The sequence below is a fragment of the Centruroides sculpturatus genome, unplaced genomic scaffold, assembly GCF_000671375.1.
Source record: "Centruroides sculpturatus isolate CEXI.00-Female unplaced genomic scaffold, Cexi_2.0 scaffold1241, whole genome shotgun sequence".
NCBI lineage: Eukaryota > Metazoa > Arthropoda > Arachnida > Scorpiones > Buthidae > Centruroides > Centruroides sculpturatus.
The window spans coordinates 1-9,298 of record NW_019385862.1 but is presented as its reverse complement, the minus strand read 5'-3'; positions in this window follow the sequence as shown (position 1 = coordinate 9,298).

Here is a 9,298-nt window from a genome sequence, read left to right as displayed (position 1 = left end):
TAAAGTTAGTCAAAACAATCCAATATTTAATAAAATTTCTAATAATAACTATATACAAAATTCAGTAAAAATCAAATAACAATTTATTCAACATAAATCAATAAGAATTAACCCGACAAAACTCAAATCAATCTATTTTCTAACTTAACTCTATTCCACTTTGAAATTCAACAAAAAATTCAAAGACTTAACTTATGTACAATAATTCTTATGAATTAAAGATCCTAATCATCACCTCAATATACTAGGAACCTTTTTCCTCAACTCTCAAGACTTTCTCTAATCTTTGATCCACAAATCGAATAACTTCAAAATCGCCTTGAAACTACTTTATCCTATCTCTTGTTTGCTGATACAAAGTTCACCATGCTCGTTGCTAACAGAAGCTCATCTTGGTCATCTTCACTTGATGTTCGTCTTTTATACTGTGAGGTGACATCACAATTCTGAGTGAGATCGCTCCCCTCATTTAATAGGTATTTGCTAACAATAAACTTTTTCTGTTTGTCTGGCAGCATATTTTCCAACAATACTCACTAACCTTTTACATTATTCTTTTTGACAATTTTTGGGATGCTTTTATTCTTTAAGGTTTAGCAAGGTCCTAAGTTATGCTTGTGGGGTCTCCTCCCTTTTCTCAGTGCGGACTTACTTTTTTCCGCTTGGGAGCACAAGTGTGCACGAGTTTTATCTATGGCACTTTTCTCTCGTCGGTGAGTTGGTTTCTCTTCTATTTTTAAGTTTCTGAGGTGAATGGGGAGGAAACCTTCGTCCTAACAAAACATAAGCCCCAAACAAAAATATAATAAAAAGCAAAAATAAAAGTAAATAAAATAATGCTCGGACTTGGTTCCTTACAAGAGTAAATGTAGCAACCTGTGTAATGATCTAATACAGGATGATTTTTAAGTTCCCAGACTCAACCTCCACAGTCAATATAATAACAACAACAGTCAGTATATAATAAATTTTTATTGTAAAAGTAAATAACTTGATGAGTTTACTAAGACTTGTGTTTTATTTCTTGGACTGTAATGTACAAATCAGCATATTACAAAAGATGCTAGAAGTATCCTCCTCTTTTTTTGGAGAGACAGGTTTACATGGCAGCACATATTCTGTAACATGCAATGGAGTGTGTGGGGTACTATTTTTTCTGTACATTTGGTAATGTTCCTCTTCAGTGCCTCTAGATCAAGAGATTGTCTTTATACACTTTATTCTTCTTTGAGTGTTCTCAAAGAAAAATCTGGAGGTGCTAAATCAGATATATATCAATAAATTGATATATACAGTGTATTCCGCTTAATTGGGACACATTCGGACTAATCCATGCCCAATTAAACAAACTAATAATAATTTCTAAATATATTCGTAAAATTTAAACAATGGTATTGGTAATATTCTTAAAATTTGTAAATTCTAAAAATAAATAAGATTATTTCCAGATTAAAAACAAGTAAAATTATTCTTTCTTATCCAACTTAGAGTGATTCAGTTAAGCAAACAAATTATGAAGAAATACTGAACTTTAATAACTCCATTTTCAATGAGTTCACAAAATCCAAATGCATTTTGCTTACAGTAAAGCCTCATCAGTGGACATAATGAACTAACAACTGCTGTTATTTTTATGCTGGGTGATTTTTTTTCCCAGCATGCATCTACATTCATTCCGGTATCAGAGTTATCATATTTGCATATGCTACAATACAAAAATGTTCTATGATTCTTTTTTTAAAACAATTTTTTACTTTATATAATATTTTAACATTATTCCTGTCTATTTTACAATTAAATTTATTATAATGTAGACACCACAGCAATTCTTGTCTTTTTAACTTAATAGCAGCTTCATGTTCTTTTAACCATGTCTCTAACTTTCTTCCTGTTTCTCCTATGTAATGTTTTGGTCTGGACAAGTACACGAAAGCTTGTAAATGACACCTGCAACTCTGAGTTGGTTTTTTGATATATTTGGGTCTTCGTTATTTATAACATTAATTACATTCATCATCATATTTTTTTGTTTTGCACTATATACAGAAAATTTCTTAAAAACTGGTTTATATTTTTCAAATAAATTATTTATGTAAGGGAACTTAACATATAAATTATTCATTATTTGATTCTTAACTTTATATCTATGATTTATATAATATTTATACCACATACTGCATTCTTTGGGTAATCATTTAATAAATATTTTTTAAAGAGTTGTCTTGTTTCTATTTCTATATCTTCTTGTAGCATTGTTCTATTTAATATTTTATTTAATTCCATTATAAATACGTTCTTCTTTGTTTCTATTGGGCAATGTGAATTGTAATTAACAGTTATCTTTGTATTGCATAATTTTCCGTTTCTACGGAACAAAATTTGGGTATCTTCTCTTTTTATAATAACATCTAAAAAATTCATTTCTTGATTTTGTTCTTCCTCTCTTGTAAACTTTAAATTCTTATCCAACTTATTTGCATATTCTTCAATGTCTTGGGGTGAAATTATTTGTGAATCATATATAATCAGTATATCATCTACATATTGTGCATAATATTGAATTCCTTGAACCTGTGATATCTTTTCATCTATTGGTATCATATAAATGTCAACCAATCCCTTAGCAATTCCTTTCCTTTGTCAATAATAATCTGTAGAGATTTTAAAATAATCTCTAATTAAATACAAATTCTATAAGATTTAATATGTGCTCAGGCATTTTATAGTTTCTTTAATCATTTCTAAAGTAATAGATGGATACATTGATTTAACATCAAGACTCATAATACGAAAATTTTGCTTAATTTTATCTTTTAATAATCCATTGATCAATTCATCTGTATTTTGTATGCTGATTTGAAACTGATTTATCAATTTTCTGTAAGTAAGTTTTTAAATAACATTCAAGATTATATAAAATAGATTTCTTAAAATCCACTAAAGGTCTACAAGTGTTTCCTGGTTTGTGAGTCTTAAATTTAATTTTGGTTCTCTTACATTATTAAAGTCTAATATATTCTTTACCTGTTGGCTTGAAAATTCATTCTTGTATTTCTTCATTAATTTAGTAAGACTATTTTGTATTTCTTTTAAGGGATCTGTTAGTAAATGTTCGGATTCCTTGTTTTTAATCTGGAAATAATCTTATTTATTTTTAGAATTTACAAATTTTAATAATTTCTAAAAAAAAATATATAATATGTAAATAAATAAGTAAAAATAAAATGATAATTGGCTTTATTAAAGCAAAATACAGAAAATATTCATACTATAAATTGTGCAGAAAAAATAACACTTACTTTTCATGATAAATTTTACAATTTTAGTTTTGCAAAAATGCATCAAGTATAGTCTGTTTTTTACTTCTAAAATGTTGCAGTTCTACGAAATCAGCACAGATATTCAGTGCAGATGTGGGGCTTTCTTTGTTACCTTTAAATAAGTTGGATAAGAATTTAAAGTTTACAAGAGAGGAAGAACAAAATCAAGAAATGAATTTTTTAGATGTTATTATAAAAAGAGAAGATACCCAAATTTTGTTCCGTAGAAACGGAAAATTATGCAATACAAAGATAACTATTAATTACAATTCACATTGCCCAATAGAAACAAAGAAGAACGTATTTATAATGGAATTAAATAAAATATTAAATAGAACAATGCTACAAGAAGATATAGAAATAGAAACAAGACAACTCTTTAAAAAATATTTATTAAATGATTACCCAAAGAATGCAGTATGTGGTATAAATATTATATAAATCATAGATATAAAGTTAAGAATCAAATAATGAATAATTTATATGTTAAGTTCCCTTACATAAATAATTTATTTGAAAAATATAAACCAGTTTTTAAGAAATTTTCTGTATATAGTGCAAAACAAAAAAATATGATGATGAATGTAATTAATGTTATAAATAACGAAGACCCAAATATATCAAAAAACCAACTCAGAGTTGCAGGTGTCATTTACAAGCTTTCGTGTACTTGTCCAGACCAAAACATTACATAGGAGAAACAGGAAGAAAGTTAGAGACATGGTTAAAAGAACATGAAGCTGCTATTAAGTTAAAAAGACAAGAATTGCTGTGGTGTCTACATTATAATAAATTTAATTGTAAAATAGACAGGAATAATGTTAAAATATTATATAAAGTAAAAAATTGTTTTAAAAAAAGAATCATAGAACATTTTTGTATTGTAGCATATGCAAATATGATAACTCTGATACCGGAATGAATGTAGATGCATGCTGGGAAAAAAAATCACCCAGCATAAAAATAACAGCAGTTGTTAGTTCATTATGTCCACTGATGAGGCTTTACTGTAAGCAAAATGCATTTGGATTTTGTGAACTCATTGAAAATGGAGTTATTAAAGTTCAGTATTTCTTCATAATTTGTTTGCTTAACTGAATCACTCTAAGTTGGATAAGAAAGAATAATTTTACTTGTTTTTAATCTGGAAATAATCTTATTTATTTTTAGAATTTACAAATTTTAAGAATATTACCAATACCATTGTTTAAATTTTACGAATATATTTAGAAATTATTATTAGTTTGTTTAATTGGGCATGGATTAGTCCGAATGTGTCCCAATTAAGCGGAATACACTGTATATATCAATTTATTGATATATATCTGATTTAGCACCTCCAGATTTTTCTTTGAGAACACTCAAAGAAGAATAAAGTGTATAAAGACAATCTCTTGATCTAGAGGCACTGAAGAGGAACATTACCAAATGTACAGAAAAAATAGTACCCCACACACTCCATTGCATGTTACAGAATATGTGCTGCCATGTAAACCTGTCTCTCCAAAAAAAGAGGAGGATACTTCTAGCATCTTTTGTAATATGCTGATTTGTACATTACAGTCCAAGAAATAAAACACAAGTCTTAGTAAACTCATCAAGTTATTTACTTTTACAATAAAAATTTATTATATACTGACTGTTGTTGTTATTATATTGACTGTGGAGGTNTACCCCTACTCGTGACCCTTCGCGAGATATAAGCCCCTGAAATAATAAATTCCTATTACAAATATACTGAATTATTTATATTGTTATATTGGCCAAATGAATAATAATAATTTATATTGTTAATTTAAATAAGAATCAAAATTGTTAATTTGAATGTTTGAAATATGACACACGATAGGGGCGCCTCTAGTGTCCGTTGTGAAACGGTTACGGGACGGACACCAAATGAATGGGTTATATATATAGATATCCAAATTTGTATTTATTTAAAATTAATAGTAATAAATAATGTTACTAATTGTAACTATTGTATGTATTCCTGAAACAATAATTTCTGTTGGACTCCAACATGCACAGACTTAAACATCTGAAGAGGGATCCAAATCAAATCTTTAGGAGTGGTTTTTCATATAGATGAGAAAGATGACATCTAGAGTCTTGCAAATTTGGTAGTATATTTTGTATTTAAATCATTAAATGGATATTATTGAAAATGTAATTGGACTGGTATCTGTTACATCTGTAAAAACAATCATTTTCAAAGTTAAAATTGATCAAGAACTACCTCCAGTGAAGAATATGTTGAGAGATCTTCACTTTCAATCTTGTCCATTGAAAGAGATACTGCAGAACTGGATTTATTTTTCATAATATTTAAAATGTTCATATTATTGTAAACCTAAATAAATCTACCCTGTAACTCCATTACTCTTTTAATGGGCCTGAAAAATAAATTGTCTAGGGACTCACAAATCCTAGGACTGTCCCTGCAAATCTGCAATCAGTCTATTACAAAGAGAAAATATGCTTGCCTTGTATCAATGTTAAAGTTATATTTAGGCATCGGCTAGTAATGACTACAGGTCAGCAATAATAAGACATATTTCACATAAACATTTTATAGCATTATTACTGAGAATATATAGAAACTAAATATTAAAAACAAATATTTAGTGGAAAACTTTACCTCAAGTAAAATCTTGGTATACACAATTATTAGATTTATAATTCAGAATATTAATGTACTTTTTGTTTGTGTATATATATATATAAAATAATTTGTACATTAATTTTATTATTATTGATTAACAATAGTTTTTTCTTTAAATATATTTAGGTCAACCAATGCAATGCACTCTTTTACCATCTGTAACATCATCGTTAATAAAACCATCTGGAAGGTATTGTCTTTTGTTTATTAACACTTTTAAGATGATTAATATTTATTTCTGTTTATAAATTTTATTAAAGCTTAAAAAATTATGTTCAATTGCACTGGTTATCAATGCAACTTGCTAGAAGCAGTTATTAGTACTAAAAAAATAATTTAATAAATCCAATTAATAATCCAAATAAATCCATTAATAAATCCAATCTCATAAAAATATTAATTTTTATGGAATAATATACATGGTCTTCCAAAAAGAATGCTACCATTTTAAATTACTGTATTATGTTACATATTACCTGAGAAGTATGCAGTGTACTGTACAGTTCATCACTTGATAGAATAAATGTCTTGAGTTTCATCTACTATCTGCATACAACAGTTTTTGTCTGCTGCCTCTAGGAAGCACCATAAACAAAAATGGCTGCCCTGCAACAGAGAAAGCATTTTGTGTTCTTTAGATCACAACGTTGGAATCAGTCATCATTGTGCAACAAGAATGTTTGTCTTACATGATGGATTATTTTGAAATTGTGGAATCAGTCATCATGTTGCACAATGATGACTGATTTGAACTTTATGAACTGCAGAACATAGAACAATTTCTGTTATAGGGTCACTGTGTTTGTTTATGGCACAAGTTTCTTTGATAGAATATTTTGCATTGCCTGCCAAAATCAGTTATGATTTATAGTTATTTGAAGAAATTTTCATTAAAGATGAAAAAGAAAATAATATTATGAATAATCATCAGAGATGACAAGAATTGTAGGCAGCCCAAAAGAGCTGCAAGACACTATCCTATCGGTATGTATTTGGATCAATAAATTATTTTTATCCTTTCCATCCCTCAAGTAGTAGGGGGTCTGTCTTTTATACCATCGTGGGTCGGCCAGGTCTGCAACAGAGATGGCCGAGTAGTTAAGGGATGGAGCCCAACATATTGGGAACACCACCAAGATGACTTTTGGCTCATCTTGTATGCAGTGATTAATCAATAAATAAATAGAGAGATATAAATATGAAAAATGTACTATTAAACTTTAGAAACCGGAGAGAAGAATTTTTAGTAAAGAATTATAATAATAAACCATGAATTATGTTAAAATCTGATGATTGCTGAATTAAATTGTCTCGTTTAAAAAAATTATTTGGTATTTAATTATTAATGGTAGCAATAATTCAACCCAATTTAATCCGGCAGTTGTTTGGCTTTAATATAATTATCGGGATTTGAAATGTTAATATATCTACAAAGTGTGTTAAAAACATTCCAGGAATGGATCTAAAAATCAAAATATTAAATACATTTATATTCCTAACATATTTTGAGTTTTTTCTTTATCCATTCCCGGAATGTTTTGAGCACGCTTTTGTATACATTCCCATTAGAAAAATGTGTTTTGGTGTCTATCTTGTTATTTTCTGCAAATATTTTATTTGTTATAACGGAATACAGTAAGACCCCGCTTAACGTGGAAGATACATTCCTAGATGACAAAGCACTAAATGAAACAGCATTAAGCGAGGTCATTTTAACATAGAGTAACTAGGAAAGGAGATTGCAACCAAAAATAAACAGATTTTATTTTCATTTTACGTTATTTTTATATTAATTTGAATAATAATATATGTTAAATAACATACGCACACAGAAATGTAAAGTTCATTTTTTGTGTCAAAAGTCCTGGCTTTTCTGAAATTCTTGTCATTTGCGATAAAGTGGTGTAGTTTCATTTGTCGCTTTCTTTTTCTTAAGCAATTGTCGGTAGCATAAGATTGCATCCAAAACGCCTCATCTCACTTTTGCACTCCTTTCAAAATCTGGATCATTCACTACAATTTGATCGACGATTTCAATTATCATTACTAAACTTTTACTAAGGAAATCCTTAGAGAAATTCTTTGGGTTCTTCGTTTTCAGAATCACTATTTTCCAGTTCTACAGGAATTCCTTGTTCTGCCAGTTCTCGAAGGTCGTCATTGGTAAGGCTCTCGCCAGAAACTCGTAGTGACTCCTCAATATCCTGCTCGTTTACATCTAGTCCCACTGTATCGATTAGATTGACAATTTGATCAACCTAACGATGCAGCGATAGGCTCTTCTCGTTGAGAATTCTTGGATGCCTCCAGCCATAACTTCTTCCACACTCTGTTTGTGCATTCGTCACTTAATTCTTGCTATGTGAAGTCGATATTGCCTATAGCCATGGTCACACCGTGCGATTTCAGCCACGCAGGCAACTGCAACCACAACGGCTGTTTTCGTTAACAAGTAAACCCCCTTCGAAAATCGGCACGACTGCAACGCAACTAGAAACAAAAAGTTTGTTTTACTCGCACCGATTGCAAATGCTCATCCAATCAGCAAACATCTATTTGCCATGCCATACTGTGGCAACATTGAAAATGCTGTAGTCAGAAAATAATGGTGGAAAGCAAGATGACTGATAGTTTAACAGAATTAAAGATTAATTGAGTTAATTCAGTCTGACGAATGCTTGTGGGATTTTAATTCTTTGCTTTATTGAAGAAAGGATAAAAGAGCAGAGGCACGGTGTGAAATAAGTGAAAGTCTTGTCGCTTGCACAGCCAGAAATCGCATGGTATGACCACAGCTTACGGCATTTATGATTATATATTTTTTCCAAAATTACACCAAACATAGATATAGGCTAAGACGAATTGCCACCTTTTGCTGATTGGTTCGTGTTCGTGAATAATCGTATTATAAACGAATCAATAAAATGCCGTGATAATTTGAATCAGCGTAAGTTTTGAGCTTTTTTTTAGGCTTGGAGCAGACTGCATTATATTGAATCAGTGTTAATCTAGGGCAGCGTTAAGTGGGGTCTTAATGTACTTTCTATTTTCTTGATACCGTACTACAGTGTGTCCGAAAAGTTACTCTGCAAAGAGAAATTCATAATGACATTAAAGTTATATGTCATTGCGTACGAGACCCATAAGACGTATGTCCCACGTTTCCACTTTGTGGTAGATGATGATACTGCTTGCTTGCAGACTTTTTGATTTTGGACTACAATTTTTAGAATTCTTTGCCGATCACATACTCTCCTATGCTAGGTCTCTGGACCACATCCCCTTCAGGATTTCGGGGCCTCTAGGGGAAATTTCC